At 44.5% G+C, this 19,695-nt stretch overlaps 1 protein-coding gene across 2 annotated transcripts in view; it reads right to left on the bottom strand.

The window, feature by feature from the left end:
* The window catches only part of PCBP3 (poly(rC) binding protein 3), a 264,553-nt gene that overhangs the window by 160,729 nt on the left and 84,129 nt on the right, over positions 1 to 19,695 (bottom strand). The window lies entirely within an intron of this gene.

Here is a 19,695-nt window from a genome sequence, read left to right as displayed (position 1 = left end):
GTACCTGGTGGACACCCACCTGGCCTTGCTGCTGCACAACTGTATTCATGGACGTCTATAGAACAGAAACAATTATTTCAATAAGAAAAAAGGGGGGAGGAAGCTTATCAGCTCGAGTTTCACACTCCCAATAATAAAGCTATTTTTCCACAGTTACTGCCATTATATGATTCGAAGCTAAACTAGTTGGTTGTTTAATGCAGACCAAAGCAAGTCTACCCATTTGCGAGCAAATCCTGAGTAAGGTAGGACCAGACCAAAATGAACCAGACCAAAATGAACCAGTGACCAGACTAAGACTTCCAGGAGCATACTAAAGAGGAGAGGAAGGAACGAATGTCCTATAAGGAGCCAGGGGGGATAAGAAAAAGGTAGTTGTGTTGGACAGATGTGTCCCAGGCGTGCAGAGCTAGTTACCCACAGCAGACCACGGGAAGCAGATCCCACGCCCAAGGTCAAGCACTGCCAAAGCAGGCGGGCGGGCATGGGGCTGTCCCTCCTGTGGCCCTCTGCAACCCCCCAACCCCCCGCGCCATGAGGGCGCAGAGCTAGGAATGCCCCTGTCCCTTCCAGTCCTCTTCTCAGACAGGCACTCAATCAGATTCTCTGCAGTTAATTCTGCCCACCCTTCTACCCATTTATCCTTCGATTGTTCTATGCAGAGAGAGTGCAGGGGAAGAAAGGAAGGAAGAGCCAACGTGAAAAGAAACTGGTAAGGAAAGCTTCTCCAAAGGCTCTTAGTTCCCCGCCACCCCCCACACCCCCATGGCAGTCACAACAGCAGGGACACGGAAGTGCCTGTTCTCTCCCCTGTTCCCGAGCTTCTGCAGGAAAGGAGTGATGTCAGGAGCCCTTGTGTCCAGCGCCTCCCACAGGGCCTGGTCTGCGATCACAGCACAGTGAGAGCTGAATGAACGTCAAATAAATAAACTATCACCTAATAAGTCAACTCAACCAGAAACAGGGAAATGTGATTTCACTCAATGGCGGGAACGGCCAAACCTCAGCTCCTCAAAATCCGCCCTCAGTAACAGAAACACTCTTGCTATCTGTATTGTTTTACCAGTGAAGCAGTTGGTTAGAGGGCGGATTGAGATCCTATTGCAGCTCAGTCTGCCCAAGAGTGACCTAATTGGGAAACTTGGAAATATGTGTCAAACTCAACAAGAAACAAGAAAGCAGGCACTAAAGCAGTTGGACACATACTACTTTTTTTTTTTTTTAATTAAATTACCTAGACAAAAGCCTATAGCAAAAGAAAAGATAATATGGGGACAAGGTGCTCAAAAACTGTAAGACGTGGCAAAGCCCAGGTGAAGCTAATGCTTGTCTGCGATGGTCTTGTTCTCAGAGGACAGCATGGAGACGGACCTCCAGCGCCACTTCCTGACCCCAGACCGAGACAACACTGGAGGAGGTCCTCAACGAGACCCAGGTGGCTTCAGATATGCCCCCAGGTGCTCTGATACTCCTCCCTTAAAAACTAGAAAATCATTCCCCTCCCAAGAGTGGATTGTACTTAGCAGTGACCCATACAAACAGTGGGGTGGGAGGGACACTGTGTGACATCCAAGATTAGGACACAGAAGGTGCGTGCCTTCCTCCTTGCTCCCTCTCTTGGGTCACTGGCTTCAGGGGGAAGTGAAGTGTCATGCTAGAAGGACCCCCGAGGAGCCCTGTGGAGAGGCCTATGAGGTAGGGAACCGAGGCCTCCTGCCTGGAGCCACACAGGGAGCCGATGACGTGGAAGCAGCACCTGCAGCCCCAGCCGGCCTTCAGGTGACGTCGCTCCAGCGAACACGTGCAGCCTCAGGAGAGACCAGAGCCAGAACCACCCAGCTGGGCCACTCCTAAATTCCTGACGCATAAAAACTATGAGATAACACATATTTGTTGTTTTAAGCCACTCAGCTATGGGTTAATGTGTTGTTACACAGCAATAGAAAACAATATAGAAAGAGAACGGATGGGGTGACATCTATGGAGAAAGAATTACAAAAAAAAACCAGAGTACAAAATGCAAGCGTCTGTCAGGAATGCCAGGAGCTCCAGAGCTCCATGGAGAAGTCAAATAGAGTGAGACCAGATGGGACCCGTGAGCAGGAGCAGGCAGGTGCTGTCGGGGGTAACGTCCCCGTTGGGCGGTGGAGTCTGCTCCAGGAATGCTGACGGAGGACAGGGACAGTGTGGCGCCGCAGGCAGTCACGGCATCCCTCACGGCCCGGACAACACACGTGCCCACAGAACGAGCCATCACAGCAAAGCACACCTACCCGCCTACCCCCCAACTTCCTACCACAGTCACCGGAGACTGGCATTCTCAAAACACAAACCTCACCCACCAGCAAAGATACAATATTTGAAGAAAACCGATGTGATGAAAGAGAAACACCAAACAATGTCAGGATGGTCATCTGAGAAATCCTAAAGCAAACAATAAGCATTAGTTTATATGTCCAAAGTAATGGACACGATACTTCATACTTATAGAGAAACAAGCAGACACCTTGAGAGAAAAATACTGTCAAATAAAAACCTAAAATTACTTAAAAGGTAAATGGACACAGGTTAAGAGCAAAGTTAAAGATGAAGCCAGGAACTTTCCAGAATGCAGAGTGAAAGGAAAAAGAAAGACAGTATGAAGATAATAAGAAGTCCTTAAGTTCCAGAAGGAATGAACACAGAGGACCAATGAATAATATTCTCATTAAATTTAGAAAATCCAAAGATAGAGGTCTAAAATTCCAACAGGGCAACACTGCAACATAGAATGCTAAGAGACAATGGAGTTCTGACTGAAAATTCTTTCAATGGAACTTTTTTAAGGATCTATATTAATATTCATAGAAATTTCTGATATATCTGGATTTATGTACAATTTTATGCTCTGTTTTCTACTTTCCTTATATGTTTCTTTTAAATCGCCTTTCTTGCCCTCTTTTAGATTTCTCCCTTCACTAGTTTATACATTTTTTTCTTTTTACTTTTTACCCTAGAAATAATCACATGAGTCCTTAACTTATCAAAGTCTGACATCCTCACATCCACCGAAGCAACCCAAGGACCTTAAAACCCTCTAACTCCACTCCCTCCCCACTGATATAACATGTATTTTAGTTCCACTCTTTGTTAATAACCCTGGAAGATATTTGCTTCATAGCTTTAAACATTTAATGTGTATTTGGATTATCTCACATGCATACAACTTTCTCTGTTTTTAATTTCTTCTTAAATCTCAGACCTTCCATAACAGACAACTTTCTTTCCTTCTAAAATAGATCCTTTAGAAAGGCTTTTAATAAAGGCCTATGGGTATCAAGTAATCCCGGTTTTTGTTTATATGAAAATGTGTTTATTTTACCCTTGTTCATAAACGGAATCACAATATGTAGCTTTTAGAGTCTGTGTTTTTTCACTTGAGCTGCATCCATATTGTTGTCGAGTCATATTTAGTGAATGTACCCCAGTGTGTTTGGCCATTCATTGATTGATGGAAATTTGGAGACTTACAGTTTCAGAGATTATGAATAAACTTGCTGTAAGCCTTCTCATACAGGTCTTTATGTGGATGTACATCCTCACTTTTCATAGGTAAGTATCCAAGAGTGGGCTGTTCTAAATCTTGGGAAGTGTATGTTTGACTTTGTAAAAACCTACCAAGTTGTTTTCCCATGTTACTGCTCCACTTTGTATTCCTTTAAGTGATGGAGAAGAGCACCTGTTGCCCTTGTAATGGCCAGCACTTGATGTCAGTTTTTACAATTTTATCCTGTCTAATGGGTGTGTAGTGGTATCTTGTAGTTTTTATTTGAATTTCCTGATGAGTAATGATGTTGAATATTTTTCTTACGTTTATTTGCCATCTGTATGTCTTCTTTGGTGAAGTGTCTGTTCAAATATTTTGCCCATTAAAATTTTTGTACCATTGAGTTGTGAGGGTGTGTTATATAATCTGGATACCAGTTATTTATCAGATATTCATTTTCCAAATATTTTCTTCCAGAGTGTGGCTTAAATGTTTATTTTCTTAACCATGTTTTTCAAAAAAGCAGAAATATTTAATATTGATAAAGTAAGATTTGTCAATTTTCTTCTTTTGTGGTTTATACTCTGTGTCCTAGCTAAGAATTCTACACCTTCCCCCAAAGTTGTAAAAATTTCCTAAAAATTGTAGAGTTCTTAAGTTTTATATCTTGGCTTCTGATCCATTATTCCCCCCTCAGATCCATTTTGAGCTGTTTTTTTTTTATATATATATATGGTGCAGGATTTGGGTACAGTTTCTTTTTCCCCATGTATGTACATTCTTTTAGCCTTGTTTGTTAAAAGGCCATTATTTTCTCCATTGATTATCTCTGGTACTTCATAAGTTGGCCACATATGGTGGAACTATTTCTGGACTCTATTCTGTTTCATTGCTCTATCTGCCTACCCTTTTGTCAGAACTGCAGTATTTTGGCTACTGCAGCTTTAGAGGAAGCCTAGAGATCAGGTAGGATGGGTTCTTCAGTGTCGGTCTTCTTTTTTAAAATTGTTTTCCTATTCTGAGTCCTTTGTCTTTCTATATAAATTTTAGAATCAACTTGTCAATTTCTATGAAAAGGGCTTCTGGGATTTTGATTGGAATTGTGTTGAATCTATATAGATCAATTTGCGGGTAACTGGCATATTTTATTTTATTTTATTTTATTTTTTTAAAGATTTTATTTATTTATGTGACAGAGAGAGACACAGAGAGAGAGGGAACACAAGCAGGGGAGTGAGAGAGGGAGATGCAGGCTTCCCAATGAGCAGGGAGTCCGATGCGGGGCTCGATCCCAGGACCCTGGGATCATGACCCGAGCTGAAGGCACACGCTTAATGACTGAGCCACCCAGGCACCCCGGCATATTTTATTTTTATTGAGATAAAATTCATATAATGTACACCATTTTAAAGTGTAAAATTTAGTGGTTTTTATTTTTATTTTTTTTTTAAGATTTTATTTATTTATTTTGACAGAGAGACAGCAAGAAAGGGAACACAAGCAGGAGGAGTGGGAGAGGGAGAAGCAGGCTTCCTGCTGAGCAGAGAGCCCAATGTGGGGCTTGATCCCAGGACCCTGGGATCATGACCTGAGCCGAAGGCAGATGCTTAACGACTGAGCCACCCAGGTGCCCCTAAAATTCAGTTCACTACTTGTGCAACTATCACCACTATCTAATTCCAGAACACTTTTATCACCCTTAAAGGAAACCCCATACCCATTAGCTGTGGCTCCCTATTTCTCCCTCTGTCTATCCCCTGGCAACCAGTAATCTATTTTCTTCTCTATGGATTTGCCTATTCTGGATATTTCATATAATGGAATCATATAATATATTGTTTTTTGTGTCTGGCTTCTTCCACTTAGCATAATATTCTAAGGGTCCATCTACACTGTAGCATGTGTCAGTATTTGACTCCTTTTTTGTGGCTAAATAATATTCCATTGCGTGGATATGCCACATTTTGTTTATCCATTCATCAAGTGATGGACATTTAGGTTGTTTCCACTTCTTGGCTGTTATGAATATTCATGTGTAAGTTTTTGGTATGAATATGTGTTTTAATTTAAATTATGTTGGCCATAGATGTATGGGTTTATTTCTGAACTCTCAATTCTAATCTATCATCTATATGTATATCCTTTTGCTAATACCACATGGTCTTGAATCCTATAGATTTGTAGTAGGTTTTGAAATTGGCAAGTGTGAGTCCTTCAACTTTATTCTTCTTTTTCAAGATTGTTTGGCAGTTTTGTTTTGTTTTTTTTTTTTTGCACAGTTCCATATGAATTTTGGGATCAACTTGCCCATTTCTATAAAAGAGGGCAGATAGAAATTTGGAAATGATTGCCTTGTTAAAAATAATGAAGTTTTTCAGTCCAAGAACACAGGCTATCTTTACATTTATTTAGGCCTTCCATAATTTCTTTCAATGTTTTGTAAATTTCACAGTACATCTTGCATTTTTATTAAAATTACTCTGAAGCATCTTATGATTTCCCATGCTACTGTAAATGTAATTGTTTTCTTAATTTCATTTTGAATTTTTTTGCTAGTGTATATAAATGTAACTGATATTTGTATACTAATCTTTTATCCTGCAACCTTACTAAATTTGTTTATTAGCTCTTTTTTTTTTTATTCCAGTCTATATGGTCTTCATTTCTTTCACTTCTGTTATTGCACTTACTTAGTATTTCCAGTTTGATGTTGGTTAGAGGTGGTAAGAATGGATACCCTTGTCTTGTTTCTGATCCTGGGGGGAAAGCATTCAGTTTCTCACCATTAAGTATGATGATAACTGTGGATTTTTCATAGATGCGTTTTATCAGGTTAAGGAATTTGCTGAGAATTTTTATCATGAATGCTTTTGAATTTTGTCAGATGCTTTTCTACGTCTGTTGAAATAATGGTTTTTTTTATTTTTAATATATAAAAGTGGCTAAATTACATTGGTTGAATTTTGAATGTTGAACTAACATTGCTGGGTTAAGTCTTGCTTAGCTACGCCGTATTATAGAGAGGGGATTTTGTTCAGGACTTTTGCATGTATATTCATGAGGGATTTTGGTCTGTAGTTTTTTTTTTTCCCCCTTGAAATGCTTTATGTGGTTTTGCTAGTAAGGTAATTTTGACCTCATAAAGTGAGTGAGGAAGTGTTCCCTCCTTTTTTTATTTTCAGGGGGTCTTCTTTGGAATTGGTTTTCTTTCTTAATTGTTTACTAGAATTTTCCATTAAAGCCATTTGAGCATGGAGTTTGTTGGGGAATTTTAAACCATGAATTCAATTTCTGTAATTGTTGTGAGACTTCATTTCTTTGTGTAGATCCAAGTTACTGTTTGATATCATAATCCTTCTGCTGGAGCAGCTCTTTTTAACATTTCATGTTATTTATCTTGTCAGATATTACTTCTGCCACATTTTGCTCTTCTTCAAAAACCCCAATTACATCATATCAGACTTTCTTACCCTACACTTCTTGTCACTTCTTTCTCATATTCACCATACTTCTATGGGTTTTGCTGTAATCCACAGCAATAATCCAGAATGCAGCACAAAGACAGAAGGAGATCTAAACAATGAAAGAGAGGATAGGAGACTTTGACAGAGATTGATAAGACATAACAGAATTCATTGGTGTTCAGAAAGAAAGGAGAGAGGAGAAGGGTCGAGGTAATATTTGAAGAGATAAGGAAGGAAAATTACAGTTACAATAAACAGTCAGTGTTTGGGGCTTGAGGTAAAGGGAAAAGAAGAGGCATGGGGGAATTTGAGGATGTTGAAAATATTCTCTATCATGATTATATTGATAGTTAATATCTGAATATGTTTGTCAAAACTCATAAAACCATATCTCTAGAAAGTGTGAATCTCTAAAACTGTATCTAAAAAGAGTGAATTCCATACTATATAAATTATACCTCAAACAAACTTGATGTGGAAAAAAAAAAAAAGAACCCAAGCAGGATAAACATAGAGAAATCTACACCTAGATATATAATGGTGAAACTGGAAAACGTTGAAGACAGACACCTTAAAAATAACCAGAGTTTAAAATATTCCTTAAAATGATAATTATTTAGATCGAGAGATGGTCTCTCCATAGCATGGAAACCAAAGACGGCCTTAAGGGTCCTTGCTAGAGTCCAAGAAAATAACTTTCCATCAAGACCTTTAAGAAATATCTTTCTTAAATACTTTTAAGAATAAAGTGAAAGATAATTTTAAAGTTATTTCAAAACACTTCTCATTTCCCTTTGGCTAGAAGTGGTAATACTCACAGTATTACTGGCTGCTGTGTCATGGAGCTTTCAGCACTGTACTAAACTAAAGTAGGACACCCTGGCCATGTCCACGTCCGTGTTTATGGTGCAGCAGAAAGACAGAGGCGCCATGCCAAATATAAAACTCATGAAGATTTTCAAGCTGTATCAAGAAAAAAAAGTGGAAATTTTAAAACATGGTGCTGAAAACTTGAGATAATTTCTAGGGGTCATAAATAGAAACACTGGCAGATTTTGGTAGATTAGCAAGCCAATGCTAAACAACCACAGAGAAAAAAATTAGTCAGTGAAAAATTAATCCCCCAAACAAAACAAAACAAAATCCCACTGGCAAAGACGCAACAAGTCAGTCAACACATTGGATTTCCAGAATACGACTGAAACGTTTTCTTGGTTTTTGCACATTAACTTTTTATTAAATACTTCAACTACTCCTATGAGATCTCTTTTCATTGTTACAGTACTGTATATATGTTTAACAAGGCTCAGTTGGTTAGGCGTTCAGCTCTTGATTTTGGCTTAAATCATGTTCTCAGGGTCCTGCGATCAAGCCCCACGTCACGCTCGGTGCTCAGCGGGGAGTCTGCTTGAAGATTCTCTCTCTCCCTCTCCCTCTGCCCTTACTCCCACCCTCTCTCTCCCTCTAAAATAAATAAATAAATCTTTAAAAATGAAAGAAATCATAGTGGAAACAGATAACATTTATAAGGATAATTAAAGTACCATATATCTAAATTTCTGCACTGTAATAAGCTGTACTTAAAAGGAAAATTTTTTAAAGTTTTATTTATTTAAGCAATCTCTATGCCCAAATTGGGCTCAAGCCCATGACCCCTAGATCAACAGTCAGATGCTCTATCAACTGAGCCAGCCAGGCGCCCCTAAAACAAAATTTTTAATTTTAAATGCTTATTTAGATGAAAAGAAAGGTGAGTGAGCAAACATCCAATATAAATTAGAAAACAAAAACAGCAAAATGAATCCCAAAAAGCAAAAGGAAGGAAATAAGAACAGAAATGAGTGAAACAGAAAACTAAATATCCTGGGGACACCTGGGTGGCTCAGTCAGTTAGGCTTCAGCTCAGGTCATGATCCCAGGGTCCTGGGATTGAGTCCCGCACCGGGCTCCTTGCTCAGCAGGGAGCCTGCTTCTCCCTCTGCCTGCCACTCACTCTGTTTGAGCGCTCTTGCTCTCTCTCTCTCTCTCTGACAAATAAATAAAATCTTTAAAAAAAAAAAACAAACTAAATATCCTGTAAAAAAAAGTCAACATATTGAAATTTTATTTTAAAAATTAATAAAAAACTATACAAGTACTAGGATAAAACATGAGTGATTCTCTTGTTCATCTGAGGGTAGGAAAGGCTTTCCCACTATGACTAAAAATCCACATGCAATAAAACAAAAAATGGACAAATGAGACTATAAAAATAAAAATCTTTGACATGGCAAAAATACCTTGAGAAAATATTTATGACAAATAATAAATGGAAGAAAATATTTGCAGCATGTATCACAGAAAAATGAAAGAATATCCCTAATGTACAAAAAAAAAACTTTAAGTTGAGAGGAAAAAAGGTCCCCAAAATCCTAAAGAAAAACAAGAAGAACACATGAAAAGTGATAGAAAAATGTCTTTAAACCTATAAAAAGATGTCCACTTCCCTCAAAGGAAGAGAAATGCAAATTAAAACCACACTGAACGGGGCGCCTGGGTGGCTCAGTCGTTAAGCGTCTGCCTTCGGCTCAGGTCATGGTCCCAGGGTCCTGGGATCGAGCCCCACATCGGGCTCCCTGCTCCGTGGGAAGCCTGCTTCTCCCTCTCCCACTCCCCCTGCTTGTGTTCCCCCTCTTGCTGTGTCTCTCTCTGTCAAATAAATAAAATCTTTAAAAAAAAAAAAAAAAAAACCACACTGAACTACTGTGGCTCTGCTACCACTCCCGGCAGAAACTCACTCGCTTAACAGCCCACTGTGTGTCGTGAGGAGCACCAGGTGACGTATGGAAGTGTGGATCCCTATACTCACACACCCAAAACTAACATAACACTGTATGTTCAAGAAAGAAGGAAGGAAGGAAGGAAAGGAGGGAGGGAGGGAAGGAACAAAGGAAGGAGGGAGGGGGATGGAAAGGAAAGGGGAGGGGGAGGCGAGGGGAAGGGAAGGTCAGGTCATGACAGTGGAGCCCTGGGGATGGGACTCATGCTCACACAACCCCAGAGAGCTCCCCTGCCCCTCTGGCCCCATGCTGAGAGAAGAAGCCGTTGACGACCCCAAAGAAGGCCCTCATCAGAGGGCCCTGCAGCACCTGCACTCTGATCTCAGACTTCCAGGCTCGAGGAGGGGAGAGAAATTTCTGTTGTGGATAAGCCACCAGTCAATGGTTCTCCTTACAGCAGCCCAAGCAGACCAGGATGGGACTGAGGCAGGGAGGGGAAGGACAGGGGACCAGTGGTCTGCCTGGAGGGCTCCTGCTGGCCGGGGAGAACGCCAGCACCCAAATCACTGAGGACTGTGAAGAACTATAAACTAGAACAGTGATGAAATAAAAAAACAAAAATCCATAAAACCAAACTGATAGTACATAGATAAGTAAACAGAAAAAGAAGGGCGGGCTGCACGTACCGCAGACAGCCCAGTGCTAACAGACACTCGTGGAGAGTGCTGGAAATGGACGGATGTCAATTTGCAACCATCACAGTGAAGGCCGGTCTAGGCAGAAATCATCAACGCATACCAAATCCAGGAGAAATTTTCTCGAAGGGCAGTGTGCTGCCTGGTCTTAAACAGGTTTACATCCCCAAAGGGGAGACGGACCCTCTGTGTCTGCCCAGACATGAGGCCCTGAGAAGCTTGGCCCACCTCACACATGGAGGCTCACAATGGAATCTCATGGTGAGGGACCAATTATTAGACAAACCCACAAGGAAGAAACTTTATTTTTTGAAAGAGACCATGCTCTTCACAAAGTCAATGTCACTAAAGTGACAGGGACGTTACAAAAATGTTCCAGGTTAGAGACAAGGGACACCCAGCAACAAGTGCAAATCTGCCCCAGACTGGGCCGTGTCCCTGCACGGGGAGAACACTATGGAAGACGCGGTCGCTGAACCATGGGAGGACGGAGTGTGAGCGCAGGGAGACGGTCCTGGCATGAGGACACGGTGCCTCTCCCCTCCTCTGCACACAGACCCTCCTGCTGCGGGCTCCCAGGGCCTAGGCAGTCTTCAGTCTTCAAACCTTGTCTCTTTACTAGCTCATTCTCAAGTGCTAAACACATTCAAACTGTTCCCGTGAAAAAAACAAATAACTCTCTCCCAGACGCACATTTTCAGAGTCGAACATTAAGCAGCCACCCCACTCCCTCCCTCTCCATCACTTCAAGCTGTCCAACACCGAGCGGAATTTCCTTTTCAGTCCCGCCAAACCCAACGGACACTTGGGAACTCATCTTACTGTACCTCCCTCCCTTCCCCACCTGCAAAGAAGAAACTGCATTTGTTGACAATGCACAGTGCTACCTTGGCTACACGAAAACAGGCACTCTCCAAAACTGCTCCTGAAAATGGAAACAGCCCGTTTCCTGAATGGTGATATGGCCACGAGTACTTGAAATCTGAACTTCTACAACTGACTAGTAATGGAGTGAAGGGATTAAGAGAAGGTTCTGGAACAGGAGCTCTGAGACTGCACCCTGTGCTCTGGAGCTGACTTTAGTTTCCTCACTCATAAGACAGGATAATCAAAGACCTTGGAGCATCACAGGGATTGAGTGAGGGACTTCTCACTTCCACCTGGAACAAAGCTATTCTTATGGAAACCACCTTTTTCATATGCTCACACATATTTATTACAGGAAAGACACTAGTGCCGCTCGCCCTCTTGTAGAAACCTCTGAGACCAGGCAGGAACCGGGAAGGAGATGCAGTGTCACAGACGGAGAAGCAGCGCAGACAGGGACAGTGACCTAGCCAAGGTCACCGGGTGATTTGGGAGAGGAGCTGGAAGCAGAATGCAGTCCCTGGAGCCCCAGGCAGGCTGACGCCACCAGCCCAGGTGGGCTCCAACCACAAATTTCTCCTCCCATGACTTCCGCCCCTGTTCTGCCAAATTGATACAAGGGGTGATGAGGACAGCTCACTGCCATGCTCCGGTAGCAGCTGTTCCCCAGCTGCCGCCAGCCCCAGGAGATCTGGCCTGAGGCCCAGGCTCTGCAAAGACGGGGCACGTGGAAGCAGCGCTGGTAAGACGCAGGCTCCTAACTGGCCTGCTGGGAGGCAGAGCTGGGAGGGAGACGAGTGGGTGGGATCAAGCACATGAACTCAGTTACAGGCTGAACCAAGCTGTAGGGTTGCAGACTTGTGCCCTGAGAGAGCGTGAGAGCCAGAGCACCTAGAAGAGGTAGAGGCTCCCACTGAAAGCCTCTTGCCAGCTCCGTGTTACTGGAATGTATCACTGGTGACCCGTCATATCCAAAGACGAGGCGGCCTCCATGACTCAAGTAGGAAGTGTGCACTGAATCAAAGTGAGTACCACCGGAGTTTCAGAGAAAGGAGAAACACAGGCTTGAAATCAGCAGAATGAACGTGTTTAAGCAGAGAAGTAGAAGCATCTTTGGCCCCTGTGACCACGCGTGACGTTCCCCAGGGTAGGAAACATCAGGCCGCCCTTAACCAGAGCGGAAGGTGGGGCACAGCTCACCACACCTGGGTGCACCTAACCCAGCCTGGCTAAAGAACAACAGTAAAGGCCCCATGTCTGTACTGAATGGCAGGTATGTTTATAAAGGAAGCATCCGGAAAGGCTAGCTCGCCCTTGTCTAAGTGTATACCTAGGGTGACTTGTCCTCCACCCCCCCGCACGCCATCCCTGGTCGCCACGGACCAGCGATAACAGTGCTCCAGATCCATCACTGTCTGCATGCGGGGCCGCCAGACAGCCTGGCAACGAGCAGAGAGGGAGGAATGAATGAGTCATCTCATGAAAAACGATCGGCCCCTTCCTGCCAGGCTGCAATGCATCTGAACCTCTGGGAGGACAGCACTCTCCAACATCCCCATGAGAGGAAAAAGGAGGCAAAGAATAAAAACCACTCAACCAAATCAGAAAGGAAAGCCAAGCGCAGGACACAAGCAGAGAAACGGGTGCCTTGAGGTCTTTGCGGGCCCAGCAGGGCAGCTCACGCATCACTGTGGCACAGATTCTCCCTGAGAGCCCTCCAGCAAGGCATCCCATGCCCACCTTAAATAAAAAGCAGGAAGGGAAGGCTGGCTGGCGGCCTCCACAGCCACGAGCACTGGCCCATCACTCACCTCTCTCCAAAACGATGTAAAGTAACCTTCCCCAAAGAGCCACCACCTCCACGGTGCTGTCCCTCTCCTCTGTTCCTGAGGCACACGTTTCCACAATGAGATGGGGCCCCTCCCTGCCCCCACCCTGCATGCACTGGGACCCTGGCGTGGGGGGTGGGCCTATGGGCAGTGCTCTCTCTGTGGGTGTGGGCAGCACCCCCAAATCTAGCTCCCTCCTAGACCAAACAGCACATGGGCTACACATGCACCTTTTAAACAAGTAGCCCCTCTGCTAGGAGGCCCCCAGCTCCGGTACGGGTGACCCCAGGCTCTCACTCGGTCCTCATCCTTGCTGGTGGCTGACAGCTGGCTGCTCCCCCAAATCCCTGCTCCCTCCTGTGTGACCACAACTGTGATGGAGCACAGGGCTGCCTAAGAGAGGACTGCATGGTCCAGCCTCCGCGGAAGCAGGGGCCACCACACCGCACTACTGGTAGACAGAGGCCCCATGTACCGTGATGCAAGTCGGCCTGATTGGGCCTTCAAACCCTGGAAGTGTGGTTGCTGCCCTTCATTGTGCCCTTTTTCCTTCCCTCGAGAACACACCAGATACACGTGCGCTTGTTTCAGCTGGAGGTCCTGACAACAGAAGGAGGCACACCCCATGCAGAAGGGCAGGCTGCCTGGAGCCCGGGGCCAGGATGACCTGTGGGGCAGGAGGCTGCCTGGAGCCCAGCCCACCCACCAGGGACCACTACACAGAGAGACAAACCTGACCTCTCCAGCTTCATCTCCCCTGCCACAGCCCCGAGGACACACGCACCAGCACATGGATGTCTCAGCCCCACACCCACACCTCAGTCTGAGCGGGGATCCCAAAAGCCCCTGGGGCATCTCTCCCTATGGCCCAATACAGAAGTTAATGTGTCTCCCAAACTCCAGAGTCTCTTCTCACTGCACACTGTTTCCATCTCCATGGCCCTCGGTGTCACTCTCCCACCCTCTCTGTGTGCTCCCACCACACCCCTGTAACTTGCAACATGTCCTTCTGTGTAAGGCCCTGGCCCCACGACCACCAGGCCTGGCCAAGCTCTGGTCACCACAGGTCCTGTCCCCCATGCCCACCCTCGCTGACTCAGGGAGGCCGCGCTCTCTGAGTGTGAAGGTTTAAAAGTAGAAAGTTAACAACAGAAGTACAGTGGGAGAAATCACCTACAGAATGTTAGAACGAAGCATGGAAATGACAAGCATCTGAATGATTACAGGTCACATCAAAACCAGTGGGGTGGAGTTCAAAGTGTCTAGAAAGAAATCTGAGAGCCGAGATGCAGTCATTAGAAAACAAGGTAAATATACGAAAGCAGCATTCAAGAAACTAGAAAGAAAGAAAAAGGATAACCTAAAGAAAAAGGAATAACCCTAAAGAAAAAGAAAATATGCATTAAATTTAGAAATTAAATTGCAAACAAAATTATAAATGATCAGTACAACTGATATTAAAAAATTAAAAATAGGGGCGCCTGGGTGGCTCAGTCATTAAGCATCTGCCTTCGGCTCAGGTCATGATCCCAGGGTCCTGGGATCAAGCCCCGCATCAGGCTCCCTGCTCCACCGGAAGCCTGCTTCTCCCTCTCCACCCCCCCTGCTTGTGTTCCCTCTCTGGCTGTCTTTCTCTCTGTCAAATAAATTAAAAAAAAAAAAAAAAATTAAAAATAGCTAAATAAGAAATGAAGACAAGTTTGACAAATCTGACTGAAACGCTGAAACAAGCCTTAGAAACAAAGAGAAGGCAGTGAGAGACCCAGAGAAGCCCGAGACCACGGGGACCTGGCATGTGCACGCACGCCCTGGGCCTGAGAGCGCCCGCAGTGACTGCTTCCTCAGGAACAAACCCACGCACACACACGAGAGAACTGGTATTGGCTCCAAAACAGGCTCTGGGCTTAGAGGCTGTGACAGAGTTGTCTACTGAATATTACACCAATAATATTTGCTTTTCTAAATAGAAAATAGAAAAATTAGTTATTTAAATAAAGGATAGAAAAATAGGGGAAGTTTCTCAAGTCCCGTTATGGGGGCAGGCTATCATTTACACGAAACCCCAAAAAATTAAAAATTAGAAAAAAGTTAACTTCTAGAGCAGTGTTGCCCTAGCGTGAGCCCTACTCCTGACCTTTATGGTAACTCAGGCCCACACTAACCCCAATCCCAGGATAAACCTTAACTCCAGACCTAACCCTACCACTAACCCTTATTCTGGCCCAAATAAAATTCTGCGAGGGTATTACAACTGGAAGAGTATTAACAAGTATCAGTATGATCTACCAGGATTTATCCCAAGAATCAACACTTTGAATTTCATCAATGGAATTCTCTACAGTAAGAGACGAAAGGAGAAAATCATGGGATTATCTTAATAGCAGCAATGAACACATTTAGTAAAATGCAACTTTCACTTTTGATTGTAAGAAACAACTTGATAGAAGAGCAAGAGAAGGGAACTTCTGTAACCTGATGAAGAACATTGACCAGACAGCCACAGCAAGCATGCTTCCTGGTGAAAGCATTCGGGTCAAGTCAGGAAGAAATCAAAAAATTCAGCAGAGAAACCTATTACAGCTAAAAGCACTTTAACACATAGCCATGTCCAAATACATGAATACTGACAGTATCCTGTACACTATTAAATATTAGAGAAGTGTAACGAGAAAAATCCCAATTACCATAACCAGATAACAAAAATAAGTTGGAAAAAGGGTTCAGAAGAGAAAACCTACAGCAAGAAAGCTACAGACAACAACTGAAGGCTTAGAACAAATGGGAAAATAGAGTATCTTCCTACATTAGAAAGTGAATAGTGGTAAAAAAGCAGCTGTTTTCAATTCAAATTATAGCTTTGATCTATCTGAAAAGAAATCCCAATATGATTCATTTTTTTAACCTGAAAATCATCCTAAAGTTCATCTAGAAAGTGAGTAGCCAAGAATAGCCAAAATATTTTTTTTTAATAATGGGGTAATCAGATAAATATACCATAAAACTAGAATAATTAAAACAGTTGTACCAGCACAAGAACTAACAGATTAGAGAATGCAAAAATAAACACTAATGTATACAATATTTTCATATAAGATCAATTTACAGGACAAAAGTAGCAGCACAAGTCATTGGGAAAATGAAGCATTTCTCAATAAGTAGTATTTTCAATACTTGTAAGAAAGAAATAACTTATACATTCACCTAATAACATATATCAAATTAAGTCCCAAGTGGATTACACAAGTCAATGCAAAAAGTAAAAGCAGAAAAGAAAACTGACATCACTACCCACATGTAAGACTGCCCCCCAGTCCGCAGGCCCAAGTGAAAGGCCGATGCCCCAGCGGGGGGAGCCCCGCAGGACGCCTTCGCTAAGGCAGGAATGCTTCCGAAGAAGGTAGGCCAAAGCAAGCAGAGGCAGAGCTAAGGGCAGCCGCACACCTTGAGCTTCCACAGTTCTCAGGGACACGGTGCTGGTGCGTCCAGCCATCAGGGCGCAACTGGCAATTACACATTATGCCTCTTTTAGAGTGTGCATCTCCTGTGACCTGGGGGTCCTACGTGGACAAATACTACAATCCTCAAGAAGAGGAAAAGCAGATTCATGCACAAGGATGCTCACCTCACTATGACTGACATCAGTGACAGACGCAAAGAAAACCCACATATATTAAACAAAAAGGGGATGACATAAGAAACTAATACCTACAGTTGACTCCCTCCTTGAACAACACAGGTTTGAATGACACAGGTCCACTTAGACATGAATTTTTTCGATACATACCATACAGTGCTGTAAATGTATTTTCTCTTAGGAATTTCTTCGTAACATTTTCATCTCTCTAGCTTATTTTATTGTAAGAACACAGTATATAACATACAAGTATGTGTGAATCGACTATTTATATATGAGTAGGGCTTCTGGTCAACAGTGGGTTGAGTTTAGGATGAGTCAAAAGTTATACGTGGATTTTCGACTGTGTGGGAGGAAGGTTAGCAACCTTAACCCCCATGTGTTCAAGGGTCGACTGCACATCCATATAGTGGAAACCATACAAACTTTTAAAAATAATGTTTTCAAACTAGGTAACGTGGAACATTTTGCAGCATTCCATTCAGTTTAAAAGCAGGGCCCAGATGTATCTTCATTCCTGAGGCAAAGTTTGGGAGAAAAGAGATCAAATGTGTGCAGCAGTGTGGTGGTCCCACGGCCTGGAGCACCATCAGCAGGGCCCTCTCTGAGCGCTGGGGAAGGGTTATGACAGAGGGCTCACACACAGGGGGACCAGGAGGGAGGAGAGGACACACCACAGACACGCGGGACCAGGACAGCGCAGGGGTTGGGAGCCTGGGAAAGAACACATCACAAGAAGGGATCACTCTACGTTAGCTGCAGAGCTCAAGCTCCCCGAGGAGAAAGATTTTTTACCAGATTCAGGGAAGCAGAGGCTTCACAAGCTGGCCAAGTGGTGAAGATGAAGCCCCACTGGGGAGGACCAGATGGCCATGCAACGGAGCTGGGCCCAGGCAGGAGCAGAGATGGTTGGGAGGGCGGTGTGTGTGTGTGGGGGGGGGGGGGGGGGTAGCTTTCCTAATTTTTTTGGTAAAGCCATATTTGCTATATAACCTTTTAATTTTAATTTTTAACAAAATTATAAATGTATATAGTTTTAAAAGTCAAAGAACTCCACAAAGCTTACAGTGAACAGTGCCTCTCCCCTCCCTGTGCCTCTGTCCCACGGGCGATCTTCCCCTCTTTGGTATTTATCTCCAGAGTTCAATGATTCCGGTCCTCGGTACCTTCCACTAACTTCCTACTAGGACACGTGAGAATCCCCCTCCCCAGCCCTCTGCTCCCTCCACCCTGCCCAAGTGCTGCCCTCCTCCAGAGGCTCTGGAGCCCTTGTGCACCCTCACGCTGCCTCCCTTCTAGTACAAGGCGTGTGCTTCCTGAAGTGAGTGAGGGCCTCTTTTGGTTGCTTAGTTTTCTGTGTACTCGCTGCTAATTTGCCTCCAAACTCTCGCCAAGGAAAATCACCCCCCAATCCCTCCAGCACAGCAGGAAACAGCCGAGGAGCTTGTTTTTTGCTCCACCGCCAGAATGGCTGCTCCACTCAGGGGCATCCAAAAGCCATCTCAGGTGCCTAGCATTCTGGGGGCCAAGAGGGTAGAGGCCAGGTTCACGCTGCTCCGTCACCCACTCGGGTGCAGCCCCACTTCCCTGTAGAATAGTCTCCCCCTCCACCCGTCCTCAGGCGCCTACTTCACCCTCCAGGAGAGGAAGCCGAGCTTCAGCCAGAGGCAGGAGGGGCTTGTCAGGCTGGGTGGGGGAGGAGGGCTGAGAACCTGGTTGCTTTCTAAACAGGCTTTCCACCAACTTTCAATTTCAGCCCCATCGTTACTGCCCCCCTCATTTTCAGAGGTACATGGCAATGTCATTCCTGAGACTTGGGGGTCTGTCTGCAGTGCAATCCATCTGTGTTCCAGGCCCCCCAGCACAAGCGTGTGCAAGCCTCCCCACTTTCTGTTCTCAGATCTGCTATGTCCCTCTGTTTGTCCATCTGCTTCCTGAACTCCCAAAATCCCGTCATCTCCTCTCCATCTCTTGGTGGCCTCTTCCTCTTAAAAATATCTCACCTGTCATTTTAGTGGGTTCTTAAGAAGCAGCAGAGGTCGCTCTGAATTCAATCTGCCATTTTGGCTGAAAATCAAGGCAGGAGTTTTTTTAATTTTAAGATGGGAGTTAACCGAGTTATCTTGGATGCCAACAGAAGTGGCCTGCCAGGGAGAAGGAACTGAGACGCAGAGGAGAGAGGGCCTCACTGGGGCAGGAGCAAGGCCCCTGTGCAGCCCCAGGTGCAGGGAGACCCAGCGGGGGGCAGCACAGCAGGATAGCTGCATCGGGGATGGGAAAGTGAAGCGCCTCTTTTCTCCTTGAACTATGAGGCACGGCCATCAGCTAAGACTGAGGTCTGATTAGATTAGGAATCTGAGGAAGAAAGGCGTACAAGAACTGCCTCCGATCCAAGCAAACCTACTAGGGAGGTATGGCCCGGACTGGGGTGGGCTCTGAGACCCTCCGTAGGGTGGCCCCCCAGGCAACCCACCCGAGATAGGAAGGAAGCAGGGTCACCATCAAGAAGAACACAGCAGGGAAGGAGGGCCCTGATGGAGCAGTCCCAGTCCTCCTAGCTGTACTCATTACAGGTGAGATTTAAAGTTCTTTTTCATATTTGCCAAATCTTCCAATTCTGCAGTGAGTTGTTATCTTAAGGCAATGCAGAAAAACACCCTATAAAAATGAAATAACCAAGTCAATATTACAGAAAATAAAAGACCTCAAAGTAAATAAAAATTTCAATAGTCTTGTTAGCATTGTCTCTTAATGTCCTGATCTTCGTGTGGTCGAAGGCCCGGTTCGGAGACGCGCAGGGAGTGGGCTCTGCTACTGAGTAGCTGTGGGAGCCTTGTCCCCTCTGCAAAACTAAGTGGGATTTCAGGGCTCCCGGCCCTGTCAAAGCACAGCCATCACACAGAAGCGGCTTTACTCCAGAC

This window comes from Phoca vitulina, unplaced genomic scaffold (genome assembly GCF_004348235.1).
Source record: "Phoca vitulina isolate PV1807 unplaced genomic scaffold, GSC_HSeal_1.0 scaffold120, whole genome shotgun sequence".
NCBI lineage: Eukaryota > Metazoa > Chordata > Mammalia > Carnivora > Phocidae > Phoca > Phoca vitulina.
Note: the sequence above shows the minus strand (reverse complement) of the source record. Positions and strands in the feature narration are given on the sequence as shown.